This window comes from Oxyura jamaicensis, chromosome 4 (genome assembly GCF_011077185.1).
Source record: "Oxyura jamaicensis isolate SHBP4307 breed ruddy duck chromosome 4, BPBGC_Ojam_1.0, whole genome shotgun sequence".
Lineage (NCBI taxonomy): Eukaryota > Metazoa > Chordata > Aves > Anseriformes > Anatidae > Oxyura > Oxyura jamaicensis.
The window spans coordinates 67,088,011-67,107,108 of NC_048896.1; the positions used below are offsets into that span (position 1 = coordinate 67,088,011).

The 19,098-nt window shown below is 44.0% G+C and overlaps 1 protein-coding gene across 1 annotated transcript in view; it reads left to right on the top strand.

Moving 5' to 3' along the window:
- The window catches only part of ADAMTS3 (ADAM metallopeptidase with thrombospondin type 1 motif 3), a 152,903-nt gene extending 143,017 nt beyond the window's left edge, over positions 1–9,886 (top strand). The window contains exon 28 of the transcript XR_004750290.1: positions 9,876–9,886. The gene's annotated coding sequence lies outside the window, so the exon portion shown is untranslated. The remainder of the gene's footprint in view (positions 1–9,875) is intronic.
- Positions 9,887–19,098: the final 9,212 nt, after the last annotated feature.

A 19,098-nucleotide genomic window follows, 5' to 3' on the forward strand; every position in this document is an offset into this window, starting at 1 on the left:
CCTTTTTGGGTGCTACAAAATGCCTTGTACAGCTCTGGCTATCTCCTGACCTCTTCCTGAGACCTTCCTCCAGCTCTGAGCCTGTCCCCCTGGGGACACACGCCCTCATCCTCTACGCATTCCATTGCTGCTGAGCTCCGTGGAGCATTCAGATGCATTCATCCCCTCGTATTGCCCTGTGCAGGCAGCCAGCGAGCTGGATACACAAATAAGCTATGTTGTACAGTAAGTGCCCAAGAACATAATAAATATTCTTTCTCTCCAAGATGTGTGTGTGGGGGGGGGATAGAACAGAGAGGCACTACGAGGTTGTGTTCTCCCTGAGGATGGAGCAGCAAGGATCAATCAGAGGATCTGACATTGTGAGGGATGATGTGCCAGCCCTCACTGGGAAAGAGAAGTTCATAGTGGGCGCAAAATTGAATGTGGCATCAACCAAACTGGAACACAAAAGAAGAAAGGTGAATAATAAGAGGTTTTCTGCTGGCTGCTTTCTCCTTTGAATCAATTCCATGAACTCTGGCATGCTCCTGTCACACAGTGACACATTTGAACTCCATCTGCAAAGAGGTACAACAAATTGCTGTTTTGAGACAAGCTGACTTGCTTAAATGATCTAGGAGAGAACAGGACTGGTGACTGAGCAGTTGGTTCCCATCAATTTAGAGGATTTCTGCAGAATACAAATCAGCACATTTCCTTTACATAGGGACTGCTCCGTGACTGCCATGCCACAAACTAGTGGAAGACTACTGAGGTACTGAGGCATTACTCGTTCACATCTGTAATGCTTCAAAAGACCACGATTCCCACTTGCCAGGCTGCTGGATCACATGTCCTCTGCAGTTTGTGGTTAGCCTGTCCTTGTGAGGTGTTTATTCCATTTGGCTACGTGTATGAAGTGTCAATACCTTTACATTTACCTTTGCATCATTCTCTTGAAGCAGAGATAATAAGGTATCCATAAACTGTTAGATCTTACCTGCGGATGTGGCACTGTGGGTTGATTTGTTTATTTATTTATTTATGGAAGGCATGGTACATGCAGGTGAAAATAATTATAAAATCAACATGTAATTAGTGCAGTCTGTGATACTGGAAGGAGGTTCCCTTTCAAATGCTACAATAAAACACAATTGCTCTGCACTGTGTGCCTGTTTCCTCACTAACAAGTTTAGTTGCCATATAAATATTGAGATATTGCTTGCAGACTATCCATTACTTTTAAAGACATATTAACTTTCATAAAGCACCCAAAACACACTTAAAAGAACAATAACTGAAAATCTTTCTAATACTGTGAAGACACTAAGGAAAGAATCCCAGTTTGTCTTTCTGGAGAAATGGTTTAAAGAACCGGCACTATTGTTACTGGGGGTGACTGCTCCTAAATGTGTAGAATGACACTTCTGGTATAAATTCTGTCTGAAAGCCTTGTCAGTATTTGATGAACAGTCATGATGAGCCAGGAGCCCAGACCATGCCTGCAGGGACATTGGAACTACGAATGAGGATAATCCTGCACTCTTTAAAGACAACATGCTTTCTGGATGTTCATCTAGGGGAAAAAAATAAGGTAAAATGTCAGTATTTAGCTTTGAAATCACATTTTGGATGTACACCCACCAGAGACAACCCCTATATTTGTGTTCGTTTTGAAGTTTGCTAGAGCCGCTCAGAAAAATGGGCAGGAGAAACAGGAAATGTTTTCAGCTGAAAGTCTGAGGAGCTGAATTAGCTCAGCCTGCCTTGTATTTCGAACCCCAGGTCCATCCATCTCTCCAGATAGTATTCTATTTTTTCCCCCAAAGAGCATTTGAATTTTGTAAGACTTTTCTGAGAGAGGAATCACATTCTGTAACTGAATCAGAATGAACTGTGGTGTGATTAAGTCAATTAAAATTAAAGTAGCAGCAGCAGATTAAAGAGGCACAAGTTCTCCTTCAGGTTGAGGTGTGTCTCAGCTCCTGAAGGAAGAATGCGGGAGTGTTTCCCAGTGTGCCTCCAACTGATGACTTGCACTACCAGAAATACAGTTTCAACTGAAAAAGGCTCAAAAGGGCGGCTCAGCCCCACAGCTGTCAGCCTTCGCAGCACACTCACTGGGCTGCTGAGGGGGCTTGGAGATAGAGACTAAGCTCTAGGTTTTTGGGACTCAGATCCAGGCTATTTTGCTGCTTTGGAGGCTCAGAAACAGTCCAAGTCCTTGAAAAAAAAGACTAAAAGTCCTACTTTCCTGGGCCTCAGAACCGGGCTCGTTTGGCCAGTTTTAGGGCTCAGAAATGAAGACTAAGTCCAACATGCTAGGGGCTTCAAACCAGATGCACTTGGTGGTTCAAAATGGAGACTAAGTCGTGCATTCTGCAGCCTTTATAACAGACTCAGAGAGCTGCTGCGGGGGACTGAAAAAAAAAAAAGACAAAGTCCTACTTCTTGGGGGCTCAGAAATTGAGACTAAATCCTAATGAAACAGGATCATATGTTGGCTCAAAGTGGAGACCAATTGTGCAACCTTCAGCCTTTATAACAGGCTCAATGGGAACTTGCAAATGAAGACTAAGTGCTACATTTTGGGGACTCAGAACCAGGCTCATTTGGCCTCTTCTGGAGATCAGAATTTGAAGACTAAGTAATGTCTTTTGGGGGCTTCAAACCAGGCTCATTTGTTGACTCAAAATGGAGACCAAGTTTTGCCTTCTTGAACCTTTCTAACAAGGCTCAGTGTGGTGCTGCGTGGTATTGAGAAGAGAGGCCAAACCCCACATTTTGGGGATTCAGAACCAGGTCCATTTTGGTTGTTTTGGTGCTCAGAGAAACAGACCAAGCTGTGTGTTTGGGGCTGGGTACAGAGCACAGCTGCTGTGCGTTGGGCTTGGGGCTGGAGCCCAGGTCAGCTGTTCTGGGGCCAGCCGTGCAGGTGGGGCAGACACGTGCAGGTGGGAGCCAGGGGCTGGGGCACCTGCAGCCCCCTGGTGCCTACATCACGGATCTGGAGCCCCATGTGTGGGTCAAGGACAGGGCCCATTAGGCTGGTCAGGGGCTCAGAGGCACGGGGCTGGGTGTCTGTGCCAGCCTTTGTCACAGGCCATGCTCCCCAATGCACCGACCCAGTGCCACAGCTGGGGGCTCAGAATGGCCTCGTTCAGCCATTTGTGGGGCTCAGAGATGGAGACCGGGTCACTCGGTTTGGGGTGTGCAGCATGGACTGGTTTCTGTGTGGTTGGGCTGAGGAACAGAGACCATGTCGGCTGTTTCTGGGGCAAACCTTGCACCCCAAGGGCTGGGGGACTGTGAGGGTGGGTTGGAGGGGAGGTGAGAGGGGGGTGGGCTGGGTGCATGGACCCCCACCAGAGCTGGGGGTCCGGTGGTGGTAGTTCCCAAAGTCTGGGATGCTGGCATGCACCAGGCTGAACAAAGTGTTCAGAATAGTCTCTGGGCAAAATGGTGCTTTTCCCCTTCCACTGCTCATTCATTGTACCCAGTGCAGAATGGTTACCCCCTTAATTGTGCAATATTTAGGCAATTTCTGGACAATTATGACAATTCATATTAGTATTCAAATTATGACTGGTTGATTTATAGCTCTGTCAAAAGAGCACTATATTTATTTAATTATTTATTTTAAACAAGCACACGTTCTAAAGAGTTTGAGCCAGAAACAAACTGGAGATAGCCATGAGACTTCAAGGGCTGGAAAGATCCAGGAGATGTGGAGCTGGAAACTGCAACAAGGTGGAGACAGCCAGACGACATCGAGCTGGAAACTGGAACAAGCTGAAAATATCCAGGAGACAACCATGGCTGGAGCCATCCATGAACTGTAGACACAAAGAGCTCATTAATGAAAAAATACAAACCATATACCGATGCCTATACTTTACACCATACAAACACAACACGTGCAGTGTTAAAGCTTTGACACTGATTGATTTATGACCTTGTCTAAAGCCCACATTGTTGCAACAAGCACAAGCTGAACACGTCAAGGGCTGGACATGTCCACCAACTATAGCTGTGTACACGACTAACAGATCAATACAAACTAGGTTGATCCATATCTGTACAATGTACAACTGTGCCATTCAATATTAATATTCAAGTTACAAAAGTGTTTGATATATGACCTCGTCTAAAGACCAGACTGGGTTAATAAGCACGAGCTGTGTTTATTTACCTGGAGCAGAAATCCAGCTGGAGCCATTTAGGGCTGGAGCTGCAAATGAGCTGGAGCCATCCACAAGGGGGAGACACAGGGAGACAGAGATGTCCAGGGCTAATTAACCAATAAATACAATGCAAACCAATTAGTCAATACCTAGGCAACATACCACTGTAACATTAAATTATCATATTCGCATTACTGATTGATTAACAAACTGGCCTAAAGCCCAGGCTGTTGTAACAAGCACAAGCTGTAATTACCTGGAGGCATCCAGGAGACTCCCAGGGCTGGAGACATTCAGGAGCTGGGGGTGTCCAGGGCTGGAGCTGTCCAGGAACCAGTGGCACAGCAAGCTGCAGTTGCCCAGGGTGAGCTGATCAATAAACACAAACCTATTTGTCAATATCCATACATTGCACAACTAGGACATTCAATATTAATACTCTGGTTATGACAGCAAGTGATTTACAACCTTGTCTACAGCCCAGAGCGCTTCCACAAGCACGGACTGTAATTACCTGGAGCTGGAGAGAGCCAGGGCAGAAGCCGCACTCCCCGCAGCCCCTGAGGGAGAAGCTCCTGCCCTGCAGCCCTGCTGCATACCACACACAAGAAAGGAGGGAGGAACGAGTGCAGGGGAATGGAAAAGCCCTGTTTTACTTAGAGGAGCCTATGAGAGGGGATTCTGGTGCAAAAACCCATCTGATCAGCAAAGTTAACACCACAAAACAGCAGCAAGCAGTGCCCACAAGAGGCCCCGACCATCAGGGTGTCCGCCTCCCCACAGCCAGCTCTGAAAGCTGTGAAGAAGGAACAAAGGTAGTGTTTGTTCTGGGAGAAGGAAGACCCCGAAGGAAGGTGCCGGGGGACAGTACTCATGCCCCTCTCCACCTGGCAGGTGCCAGCCCCAGGGGAAACTTCAAGTTTTGGGGCCAGGCCCAGGGACTGGGCCCCCTTCCCTCCCGCAGCACAGAGCCGAGCTCGGAGCCCCTGGCTGGGTTGCAGCAGCACAAAGGGCTCGTACTCATGCCAGGCAGGAAGGTGCACAAGGCCTCTGCAGCATCTCCATGGCTGTAGCAGGCAGCAAAGGACATGAGCTCCTGGGCTCTGTTGGGAGCTGCCAGCCTCCCCAAGCCAAGCAGTGCCTCCTGATCCACCCACAGGAGCTGAGAGGACCCATGCCAAAATCTCTGTGTGAAGAGAACAGTGAACAGGGCCTGGCCCACTGCAGGGGCTGTGCTGGGGACACCGCTGGGGCCACGGGGGACGCGAAGCCCAGCACACCCTGAAGGGCAGCTGCCCCAGCCCCGCACCACGGCTATGCCTTGGGACTGTGCTGGCGCCAGCCTGTGGCTGGGAAATGCAGCAGAAGCAGCCAGCACCATGGGCACCACAGCCATTGGGGGCTCCTGGTGAGCACCCGACAGCTGAGGGGCACTGGGGTCACACACATGGACGGGAGGGTACAGGGAGGGACAGAGAGCAACAGCACCCTGCATCTTCTGCAGGGAGAGAAAGGCACTGAAAGTCAGCGTGTGACTCAGGCTCAAAGCCTCCAACTTTAATCTCAGCTCCAACTTCACACCTGAGCTGTAGGCAGTCAGTAACAAGCAGGGGACCTGCAAACAGCCACTTAAACACCATGGCTAAACAGCACCAGGACCTCCTGCTCCTCCCAGGGGACTCCTACAACAGCTCTAGACCTAGCTGCTCCTGCCCACCTCCTTGCGGGGGGAGGGGGGGGGAGGGGGACAGGGACACGGGGACATAAATCAGGTTGCAAATTAATTGCCACGACCTGAAGCTGCCAAGCAGCAATTGCCGACCACACACCAACAGAGCACAGGTGGAACCCACAGGGGTGTCCCCACCCCTCAGAGGGTCTCCAGGTGCTACTCATTTCTGGCCTTTAATTTTTGTCAAGTTTTGTACTGACTAAGGGAGAACAAGACACATCCCTCAGAGAAGGATGTGTCCATTCTGCAAACAAGAGAAAGATGTACAACCTACAGACTAGTGTTGGTCTGCTTGAAGGGGAGTTAAGTGTAGAAACTCAATGTGGTTGTTCCCCTCTAAGCCTTGGTGAGCAAATAAAGCATCTTTTGTTGCGAGACAGGAAGGCGGGAATGATTGAACACCTAACACCTCAACAGCCTGGCTACCTTTTTTTAATGCTACATGTTGACGCGTGCTTAGAAGCATCCAGGACTCCCACGCCTCTGAGACAGTAGCTGAAATCTACTGTCTACTGAAATCCCTGTAGCTCAAATCCTTTTTTCAAGGCTGTCCAACAGGGTAATGAAATAAAATGCTGAAGGTTTAAAGGCTCTCAGATTGAACTCAACTGTTCTGAAATAGTCCCACATCTTACAACCTGAACACACGTGTACATGCGCTGCTGAGCCTGCCTGAACTTCTGGACTCACTTTGCTACATGTACCGCATCATCCCCCCTGAGAGTTTCCTTGCAAATTCTCATCTAATAAAAGATGGAGAGAAAGGGCAGTGAGGCCATATAGAGTTTAAGAGCCAGGCATTTCAGGTTTTGAAATATCATTCAAACAAACCTTTCCACTATGAGCTCTTTTCTCACCTGCATGGGTCAGAGTCTGTTTGCTGACACCCACCGAATATCCCTGTGCCACGATGGCTTAACAAGAGTCTCACTTCGGGTACTTTTGGCTTCTGTTTTTCCCATGGAAAAGACTTCTAATTTCCTACTAAATTTGCTCATTGCCAGCTTATACCCAACATGTACTTTTTCAATATTTTCTTGTAGGTCTGTAGGTAATCTTCACTGTGTTTCCCACTGTTTCCTTCTGAGACTGAAGAACACAGAAAACTGGGATCGTGCCTCAGCACGTGCTGTACAGTCTGCACAACAGGGAGCTCTTTACAGTTTCTCTTCTACAAAGAGTGTCCTCATTCAGTCCTTCAGCAGTACCTCCATGAGTTTGTTTGATTTTAAATTCACCTTTCCTGGATGCTTGGGTTTTGAGTAATACACACTATCCCACCTCAAGTTTTTCTAATATCCCGGGGAACTCTCAAAGCCACCACCTCCATCAGAAATACTTCCTGTCATGTCGTCCTAAGATCGGGCTGAGTTAATAATCACTCCTGCTGTTGGTGGGTTTGTAATCCCTGAGCTTCCTTGCTCCTTGACATTTCTTCCTGATGAGCTCCCAGACTAAGCAGTCACAAATCACTGCTACAACTTAAATCATGGCCTCACAGTATGAAGTTTGAAACCATTTTTATGATTTCATCTGCCAGTGACATCCCATCCTCTCAGCCATCCCTCACGTGCCTGGGACACTGTGCTGGAAGGGACAGGCAACCCCCTCTAATGGGTCTGGTGGCACACCGAAAGCACTCCAGCTGAAGTGTGCACACACACACTAGTACTGGAAATAAATAAACAAATAAATAAAAGTACTTACCCTGAGCTGCATATATTTTGGGAACCATTGCTCTAATATCCCAAGCAGAGAAGACAATTATCCTCTAAGGATATCAAGAGCATCTGCAACCACATTCCATGCAACAGCAATGTCCCAGGCTGCTTCAGGACCTGCCAAAACAAAGCCACCTCAGTAACCGCAAGTCCAAGCATACTTCATGTCCTGCATAGCAACTTCCCCTTAACAACGCAAAGGCTTTCAAATTAGGAGAAGAAATTAGATCACAAGGTAGCTCCGCAATGCATCAACTTTTCGTGAGCCACTCTGAGGAACAGACAGCAAATGTTCACACCATTGCGTGTGAGCACCTCACCCGGGACACCAATCTGAGAATGGCCCATCTGAGTTACACACACACAAAAAACAGCACTTACAGCTGAAGAGGGATGCTTCTATTTTTTCCTAGTGGAACAGGCTTCTTTTGAAAGAGGTCTTTCAAATTTCAGGGGAATTATTTTCTTCCTCAGGTCAGATGGGACTCCTCGACAGTCACAAGCCTCGTGATATAGCTTTCCTGAGGCATATAATAAAACATAAACACCGGAGTGTGAGACTGATGCTCCCATCGCCAGGCAAACTTCTCAGAGACCTTCTCACTTCTGCTGCAGCCAACTATGTTGCTGGCTGCAAATTGCATCAGCCTGGTGCTCAGGGTGGGCCTGGGATCTGGAAAAGCTGAAAAAGGTCTTCCTTGACCAGCTGTCCCCACTCTTATTGCTTGAAATGGTCCCTTCTCAATTCAACTGTTCTTGATTGCCTTGAGAGAAAGCAAGCAGGTCAGGTGGTGAGCATTCAGTCTGTAGTCTGAGCTTTCCTACCATCAGGAAAGAAAAGAGGACTGAACTCACCACAGAGATCTTATGGCATGTATCACAAAGACCACTGTGTGCAGTGTCAGCAGCACATTTACCACACACGTTTCTCGCTGCTCGCCCTCACTGTGCATCGCTGCACAGAAGATGCTTTGACCCTCCCTAAACTGGTATGATGTTTCCACCTCATCCTTCAGTCCCAAGCATGCTGTCAGCTCGTGTCACACATGCACTGCTAGGAAGCTGCCAGGGAGATGTCAGAGCTGCTGGGTTGTAGCTGCTGGTCCAGGCCTTCACCCTGATGGCCTCACTTGGGGCCCCCACTACCCACACACACCTCCCCATTGGTCCCGGTGCTGTATTTAAGCTTTGGCTGGGGGGAATCTGGCTTCTCACTGCAGTAAAGAGTGTGCTGTGAGTGTTCTTCTGTCTTGTTAGCAGGGATGTTGTAGTATTACTTTTCTTTTCTGCCCTGGTCTGAGCAACGTTGTTGGGCTGACTTGAGTCCTTGTGTGGGTGCTCTGGGGCTACCCCTGGTGGTGGAAGCACTGCTTTTCTTTTGTCTTTAGATTTAACCTTGCTTTATTTTTTGTCTTTTTGCAGACCAGTTTTAGTGTGTTCTGTCTCCATTAGTTAAGTACATGTTAGTATGTCACTGAATGCTTACTTCCTTTCTGATAGCTTATGTAAATAAGGTTGGAACATGTTCATTTCAAAATATGCCTGATAATTCTTGTCATTGTGATTGGTCTCAGAAGAGTTCTATCTTTATTTGGTAATGGATTTTAGTAGTAATCCTTATTTTCTGGACTTCTGGTAAGGCTTATATTATCCATTTCAGCTGAGTACAGCGTAAAGGGCACCTTTCTATTACCTGTCCCCATAGAGTGGCACTCCAGGAGCCCCCTGAAAGTTAACAGCAGAGCAGGGGCTTTTACCCCAAGGCCAAGCCAGAATCCTGGAGGTGGATTTCTTGCTCTATGTGCAGAGAGTAAAGGCTAGATCAGAGCACTCCTTGGCCTTCCTGTGACTTCCTTTGGACTCCCAAGGAAGAAGGCAGCTGTGGTGGTCCCAGGGGGATGAGAACTGGCACTTTGGCTATGGGGCTCAAGGGCAGTTGAGTTTCCCAGGGAAGGGAATGCAAGAAGTAAAGCTAAAAACTGTAATCCAAAGTCCATGTACCAACTACTTTGACCAGGACGGTACAGGTTATTCTTTCCCCCAATTTCCCACTCTTGATTTAAAAGCTAACTCTGCCTTATCTTGGGGGGGTGGGGGGGGGGGTTGATCTAGATGTTGGAGCTCAGTGTGTAGAACAGGAGCCTGTGTGGTGCTGTGCTGAGGAGTGCTCAGTGCATCAGAGATGGCTCTGGATTGCTCCTGCCCCCTCAGGTGTGATGGCTGGGGTTGGTAGAGTTAGGTCTAGTACCTGGGGAGACAATTGCTAGCCCCAGCTCTGCTAAAGAGCTTTCCAAGGGGAAATGATGCCTAAAAAGAACAGCAGGAGGCTCTATAACGAAGCACGTGCAAGAAGCACAGCCCTGACGTGCCAAGCAGGCACCCCCTCTGCCCCAGGGTAGCGATGGCTGCAGGTGACAGACAGCCCCCTGGCTCCAGGGCTCAGCAGCCGGGCTTTGGGCTGTTCTCTCCAGTCCCTCCTTCTCTCTCTGCCTCCTCCCTGCATCTGCCAGGCATTGCCGGGTCTGTTCCCTCTCCGCCGCGCTGAGGCTGCAGCCTTTCTCCTCGCAGCGCTGCACCGGTGGCTGCTGCGGAGCTTTCCCTGCTGTAAGTGGGGGATCCTGGCGAGGAGGGCGGGGGGCTGGCTGTGACTCGGGCTGGGCTGCTCCACCCTGCCCAGCTGGGAACTGAGGTGGAGCTGCCAGCGCTGTGTTAGCAACAGGTCTTGTGTGTGTGTGTGCGTAGGGGAACGCTGATCCCGCTGCCCGAGGTGGGGACAGGGCACGGGCTGCGTGGGGCTGCTGGTGGTGCCTAGCTGAGCTGGTCCCAGGGAGGGTGATGCAGCCATCCTGACCAGTTTGTACAGGTCAGTACTGGGACACTGGGGTGCAGAGCTTGACAGTGGATACCTGACACCAACAGCTCTGTGCCTCAAAAGGGAGGTGGGGGACGCCCACACCACTCCCAGCAGGGATGGCTGGGCAGGGGGAGCATCTGTGTAGCTGCTGCTGGAAGTGTATTATCTACATGCGGCAGCCACTTAACCCTTGAGCAGAGGTCTGGGGCTTCATGGAGAAAAGCCTGCTCCCCCTAAGAGCACCCCTGGGGAAGAAGGTCAGCAGCTAGAGCCATTTGTCTAACTGGACCTGTTATTTTCTCTGACTGTATGTGACAGTCAGTTTTAAAGGGCTGAAAATATTTCACAGGGCAATTGTCAGTGCTGATAGCTAACAATTGTTGTGCCGAGTCTAGTCACTCTCAATGCCAGGAATCAGAGGTACACTTTGCTGCAAATTAAGTTGCTGCATGCCTGCTATGGTATTTTGGAGCAAGTTTTCTGGTGGTTCTACCTGCACTTGTCCATGCTGCACTGCTGTTAGTGCTACCAGTGTAACTGCATTCAGAGTGAACATCAAGTGTGCGAAAGGATATGGAAAACTCTGTCTTTGGGGGGGATGGAATCATTTTTTAACTCTGCCTTTTTACAGGTACAGCTTACTCTTTAGTGAAGCAGGAACAATTGTTATATATCAGGTTATCACTTCTCAAACAGAATTATTTTAAGAGGTAGAGAGGACTCTCAGTCCGTGAGCTCAAGCTAATTCTGATGGAGTCCTCAGTACAGTTGCAAAACATAACAGTTTTAGAGCTCAAAGGGGGAGCTCCAATCACCTGCATGATTAACTTGGATTAGGTATATATGTTGGTGGTTTCTGGTACCTATTTTCACTGATGTCTCTGAGTTGTGGTAACTTTCTGAAACAATCCTACACACTAATCAGTGACAAGACAGCATTGGAAAAGCAGGGGTGAGAAAGCAGGACACTTTACCTTGCCACTAAAACTGCTGGGTGCATTCATGTCACTAGTGCTGCATGCCATTCCCCTTAATAAAGTGGCTGGATAAATGTACCTGCATGGGGGAAATCTCTTTAATCTTGTTTTGGGGAACAGTTGGCTGAGGTTTTAGTTCAAATGTGAAACAGCCTGTGAGACATCAAGAGGAAACACTACAAACTCAGAACCTTAAAGGCTAAGTATTGAGCAACAGAAATATTATAATGAGAAGCAGTAGTTAAACTTAGCTCAACTAAACTCTACTTCTCTATCAATTCATGTATGGTAATGTACAGCCATCAAATACAACATGTACACATAAAACAGTTTCTCTGGGTGCCTTTCCTATCAAAGCATTAAGTAATCACATTTTACTGTGTAACCAAGAACCCTGTCAACTAACACAAAAGCCCTGTCACTGTATCTGTGTTTATCCTATTAGTCCCTGTTGTCTCCTGTGTGGCATGGCATGCAGCTTCATGATGGATAAAAAAAGACAAACAAGTTAACTGACCAACTTTTATCCCAGGTTTGTCCTGCAATCTAACTGGGAACTTCACATCTGGAATCTTTCTGGGCAAAGTGGTGGAAGTCACAAGCATGTTTAAAGAGAATGCACGAGTGCCTTAAGGTCACCTAATAGCAAAAGGCAGAAAATGGTTGGTTAGAGCAAGGCTTTCCTATGGTAAATTTTCAGCATTCATTTTCTTCATTCAAGTTTGGCAATAAAAAAGTTACTTGATTTAATCTGTGCAATAGTTGAATGCTAGAAATATGAACCAAAGTGAAAATTTGATGTGCTCAAGACACAACAAACTTGCTGTGAATGCCTCGCCTGCTATACCATCTTTTGATTTACATTTGTATTTGGCTTTTTGGCAAAGGGTTTTATAATCCTTGCCTAAGTGGATGAGTAATTGACAATTAAGTTGTTTTGTCTATTACAGCACTCCTATGGATAGCATTGCTCTTTGTAATTAGGGCAGGAAAAGTAAGATGAAGAACAATAAGGGAAAAAAAAAACAACCAGCCCAATAAATCTTTGACAAAATATTTTCTTTGGTCCCAGCTCAGATTTCCCAGATGACTGTTAGGAGAAGACAGTTCAATCCCATTCATTAAAGCTCTGCATGCAATCTCAAGCTTGGTATGTCTCCCAGGAATTGTCCACTTATGCAACGAGAAACAAGTTTCTCATCTATACTTTTGGTTCCTGGAAGTATATGGCAGTAAGAATCAATTTTCTGTTGCAACTTGATGGTTTTAGTCTTTTCTATCACAGCTTTTTTCTTAGCTGAAAGCCTGCCCTTTCCTTGTGACATACTCAGTATTTAATTTGAAATAAGATCATAGGTATTTTGTACAAATGACCATGAAATTAAGATGTATGAAAAGGTAAAGGAAATGTTAACTTCCAAAGTACTCTATTTGGAATTGCTACATACAAACTCTAAGGGTATTTATGAATTAGTACAGACTAAGCATTTCTGCTTGTAGAGGAAAGTGACATTAAGTGCAATATCAAGTTACAACATACTTTGTAACAAGTTCCAAGAAGTTAATTGTACTCTGTAAAGAGATCTTTTCTTGACAAAGACACTTTTGCTTGTGGCATTTAACTTGGCAAATCCAGATGCTCTGTTTTATTGGGAACAGTTTCTGCACTTCTGCCTGTTGTATGCTTCATAAACCTCAGGCTGGAACTTGGTCTCTGGCTGTTGAGGACTTCTTCCTTTTGAAAGAGAAGGGAAAGATGAGTCCTGCTTACAATGTATTGCAGATATATGCCCTTCACATCTGGCCTTTTAGAAATGTAAGATGCTATGATGTAGTTCTGAAACCATTAATAAAATGGAAGAATGCATTGCCATCCCTTTGTAAATATTTATTTTTCTTTAGATGAAATGGCCCTGTAACTTCCACTGTTTCCTCTGTTGTACTTTTGAGCCCCTCAGTCTTTCCTGTAGCTTTCTTTTAGACTTCCTCCACTTAGACCAAGTCTGCATTGAATTAAATTGACCAAATCTACACGCAACAGATCAAGTGAGCCCTAGGTAATCAACAACACTGGTGGTATCCCATGTGTTTAGTCAACTATTGTCACACTTATGAGCTATAGAGTACTTGTTTTGCAGTGTCGTGCTGTCAGTGTCATTTTGCAGTGTCAGTAGTAACTGCCTGACTTTCAGCTAGCAACTTCCTACAAACCATAGATCCTTGTACCTAGTATTGACACAACTAATTTTTCACATTTTTTTCCTTCTTCACTGAATACTGCTCTGTAAGTTGCCCTTGTTGAACACTTTTTGAATTTAGGCTCTTTTCCATATGAAATGGTAATGTGCAGCCAAAGTACCTGGTTGGCAACTAGATCTTGTTCCTTGCTATTGCTTCGATAGGTGTCTTTCCCCCTACTCCAAACATCTCTTTTCATAAAGGCAAAGGTCTTATGGCCATTTGCTGTTCTCGCATTCTTTTACATGCCCCACTTAATTGTTACAAATTACTAATAATGTCCACAATTGACCTTTTCATGTTTTTATAGGCAAGAACAGTTTGGACTTCTGTCAGTAATGTTTCTGATCCACTAAGGTATAGGATAATCTGTGCGTTAGTCTTTTATTTGTTTTCAATGTATTTATAGAATGAGGTGCTGCCTTTTTTTATTATTATTTCTTTTCCATTCCTCAATGTCTGCATTTTGAAAGGATTTTCTCATTTTTCAGCAGAACAGTGATGCTCTCATTTTCCAGGAAAAAGGTCTCCAGGAAATTTCTGCAGTTAACCCATCACTGAGTGTAGAGCTCTGAACAAAGACACAACACTTCTTTTAGCACTTACCACAGTACATTTTCTTTTTCCATAATGTTTATCTTTAAGTTCTTCAAAGTTTCCTCTTCTAAGCCCTCGGAGGATTCTGTGATGAGATTTCACACGCACAAGTTAGGATAACAGAAAGAAATAGTTGTACAGAGAGGTGAAACAGAATTGGCTGGCTCCCGTGGTTGCCAGGAATCTTCTGTGTGGCCAACATAAGTAATTATGTTGACTCCATAATTACCTTGTTATTGTTACAGGGGAAAATTAATTTTCCATATTTGATGGCATAAGACTGTCCTGATTGCACTGACTTAATCCTGCAATATTTGTCTGTGGACATTGTTATTGACATTTCACTAGTGATGAATCTAGCATGTTTTAAAAACAATGCGTGGGCAGTTTTTCAATAGTTGAGGCTCTTTTTTTTTTTTTTTTTGCACATTTTCCTCTGGCATATTAAATAAAGTACTGAGGCCATGCCCTTATCAAATTATCATGTGGAAGCAAATTGCTTTTATTTATCATCTTATGATATTTATTCATTGCATTACTTTTTCCCTTTTCTTAGATGACTTGTGCTGCCATCTTCTGTACCTCGCTCAATTATTTATCACTCTCTGTTTAGCTCATTAAAACAGAATGCACTACCTTCATTTCTTCTTCCAGCCAATCTTATCCCCCTCAGCTTCAATATAATAAAAATTTGTGTATTTTTCCATCTCCTGTAAGATACAGTATTTGTACAGCAAGTTCATTGTATTTGGTACAGCTTCAGTGGTACCAAGTTTCATTCGTGCAACTGTGATCAGTCTGTGTAAGACAAATAGGCACAGCTCCAATTGTTCCTTGAGGTTGTTTGCAATTTCTTGTTCAGTTACAACAAAAACTATTCCAGAGTTCCTTACTGAAAAGAGTGAAAGTGCTTGCTTTATAAACACATTGTCAGAAAGAGATGAAATCCAAGAAAAGCATCCAAATAATTAATACGTGAAATATTCTAAAATTATGCTTTTAATATGAAAAGGGATAATTTCAGTTGTATTAATGAACGGAGTTCAATCAAATTCATTAAAATACTGCCACTGCGTAGGAATGACCCACAAGGTTTTGTATTCGCGGGACCAAAGTTTCATATCAGTACTAACTGCGTAGCAACTTGTAAAATGCCTAGCAAAGAAGTGTATAGCCTGTGAACTGTTGTGTATATAAGGTACTAAGCAGCAATAAAAATCTGAAGCACAGGTATTCCTCCTGTTATTACACAGAATAACATGTTCTTCTACCACAGCATGATAAAGAACCTCTCCCTCAAATCATCAGCAACCCCTCAAAAAGCCACACTGCTGAAAGCAAGGAAGGAAAGCCACCCCTACCTCATCGGTAGTGCTGCTTCATGACAGCACAGGTCCTGTCTGTCACAAGGACTGGGAGCGCAGTGTGAAGCCAACACAAGCTTCCCCAAATTTGAATGTCTTCCTTAAAGCACTACCTCTGGAAGGCAAGGGATTATGGAAGAAAAATAGCATCCATTTACAGTTAAAGATAAATACATTTATAGCTCTCCTGATTGCAGAGAAATGCTGGAGAGCATGAACTTGGGTGGAACCTCAGAGAAATCAACAAAAAAAGATTCCAAACACATCTTTTTTTGTTAGATGAGACCGGGCAAGGGGCCTGATTTTTCCAAACTTTTGGTTGGGATTGGATTGCTACTCTTTGCCAAACCCAGAAGCTGGGTGTGACTCCTACCAAGAACACTAGTCTCATGCTTGCTCTGTGTAGAGCAGAACACCCATTTGCTCACACCGTTGCATTTACTGTGTGAAATGCAGCAATTAGTGTAGGGGACCTTCATCTGTTGCTTTGTTTGCTCCAAACATATACCAAGTGTCAGATTACTGGCACGATCTGCTCCATTCCTATTACACCTCCACTGTTAAACCAAACTCTTGCTTACTCTCAGCGCTAGTCGTCAGATAATGGTGGCTGAACCCAAGAACCCTCACATTTCTAACCTGATTAATACTGTTGATGGCAGCCTTATAAATGACTTAGAGCTACAGACCAAATGCTGGCATTTTAGATTGCTGGTACGTGTTTGGGCCTCACCCAGAATAGCCATGCCAAGCAGAAAGGTCACCCCGTCTTTCCTGGGGAAGGAAACGCATATGATAAGCACTGCCTCTCATCTAGACTGTCATCTCCCTGGGCATGGAGAGCTTGGCCTCCTGCACTTTACTACCCTAAGAAGCTGTCTGGGGTAGAGGAGCCAAGTGAGCAACAATAAATCTATTTCTTGTCAGGAGCCAAAAGGGAGCACAAGAGATGCTGAGCATTAAATGGGATTTTAGTGACATAGCATCTCCTGAGATTTATAAAGCACAACTCCAAATCTGTGATTAAATGAACGGTGTAAGCTATTGCCTAATGTTTATTTTTGAATTCTGCTCTCACTGTTCATCATGCTTGTATGCAACTTCATTAGTAACTGCTTTCTTAAGTGAATAATAAAATTGGCATTAAAAAACCTTCTGCAGTAGCTGACTCTTATCTCTGGCTAGTTAAAACTTTGGTTACATCAAATATTTGAATAAAAATATTTTCAATTGTTTTGAAACTATTTCAAATTTAAAAAATCAAAAATATAGTCTTTCTGCATAAGAGCAACCAAAGAGAACATACAACTAGTATGGCTATTTTGTATATATTGATTGGTTAAAATATATAAAGAATATATAAAAACAACAAACATTGTATTGTTACTGACTTCTAAAAAGACAGAAGATATGATAAAACTATATTTTTTTCACTACTCTGCTTGTTCCAAACATGGGGGATAGCAGAATATTTTTTTTACTGTGTTTGCTACTGGAAGTAAAGCACCTGAGGTTTTGATGTTGCTGAATTTCATTGACAAGCAAAATATATATTAAGAAATAATGCAGTACTTTCCTGACAAACAGATGTGAATAAATATACCAGTGAAAAACAGGCAGAGACAGAATCGTAATTAGAAAGTCTTTAAGTAAAACCCAGCAAGAAGAATGAAGAAAAATACCCCATCCTTTTGGCACATTACCTAACACTCATTTTCTTTTTCTGGGGAGAGGGCTGCTCTACTAGAAATGACAGCAGAATATCACCTTCTTTCATTACTCCATAAATATGGAAAAAACACCTACAGCATTTGGAATCTGGAGAGGCAGCTGAAACCATAGTTGCACAAAAAAAGGGCCCACTCTGAATTTTCTTTCATAAGGAAAGAGATAAGGGAAGCAAAGTGCTGACTTTATGTACAACCTCATCAGGATTTGGATCCTTGTGCCTCAATTTAAATGCCATTTATAGTGAAGAATTTGGGAAGTGTTCTGAAGTCACCCACACATTAATTTGATGCTTTTTGCCAGGAGTTAGTTTTGCTGTTCTTTTAAGTCAGGGACAGTTCCTTCCTTCTGCCCCTTTAGGTATCTATATAAATACGCCTATTTAAGAAATATAATCCCAGAGTCCATTTTAATTAAGTGCCATCCAAAAGCCATCAGCAGATGTAAATGTGATCATTTTCCCTGCTCCCTTTACCTAAGTTTCAAAGTCTCTATCTGGCAAATAAAATAGATGTGGAAAAATATATTTGAATGCTTCTTGCAAGTTATGTTACCTGGTGTCAACTGTAAACATCAAGAAGCCAGTGCTGAGTTGTTACAGGAGGCTGATATAATTTCTATGCCATATATATAATAAACATGTTAAAAGTTTGCCACGGTTAAGATTCGATTTAGAATTTTGGTGCAGTGTCGTGTAGAGCTATAGGTTTTACAAGGCAAGAAAATAATTCGTAGCCCACAAAGTTAAGTTCAGTGAGTTATGTTTGGAAGTTAGTAAGTTCAAGGCACACATATTCTGTACCTGATAAAGTGATTCTTGCACCAACACCAAGTGGTCTAATAAAGAGTCTTGTACCCCTTATCTTTGAACCATCCCACCAGTAAAAACACTGCTACTACAACAGAAAAGGTACAGATACTTGCGGCTTGAAACAGAGAAGATACCAATTTCAAGAGAGTTCAGACCTAAAAATAAGTGTCTCCAAGAAAAAGCCTGTAGATTTTGCCAACTGCAATGTGATACTCTAATATTTTATTTTTTTTACAGAGTGAATACCTAATGTGGGAAAAGTATTACCCAGGATTTTTAACAATTAAGCCACAACATGAAGAGATTATGAATTCCCTCAAATCACACAAATTCAGCAGCAGAGCTAGAAAACAAATCTTATGCTTCAGTACATTTTAAATACAGTAGTATTCCATGTTTCCTGACTTTTCTCCTGATTTACATAGATTGTAAGCAGGAAAGCAAAATCAATTGGGGTCTAATATCAGTTGTACACATATCTCCTTTTCAGTTAAATGGAACTGGGTTTGGATACATTCAGGCAGAATGTTGGTGCCTTCTGAAAGCTTTAATTTAATTACTGTTCTTAATGGCTCAGCAGCCTCACTGTTCCCTAAGCATTAGATTACTCCAGCTGTTGAATAAATGGATTTATCAATAATTCATTTTTTAATTTTTTTTTATTATTATTTTTTTTTTTTTTCCCCTCAAAATAAACTGCTTAGGTTGTTTCTTTGTTTACTTGACACATCACAATAGGCTTGTTTACATCCTGTCTGGCTTTCCTTTTCTTTGTGAAGGGAAGGACTTCATTTATGGAGATTGCAGGAAAAAAAAAAAAAAAAAAAAAAAAAAAACACCTTTAGTAGTCTTACTGGTCACTTTTATATGCCTGCATTGTAAAAATCAAACTAACAGTATTTGTTGGTTT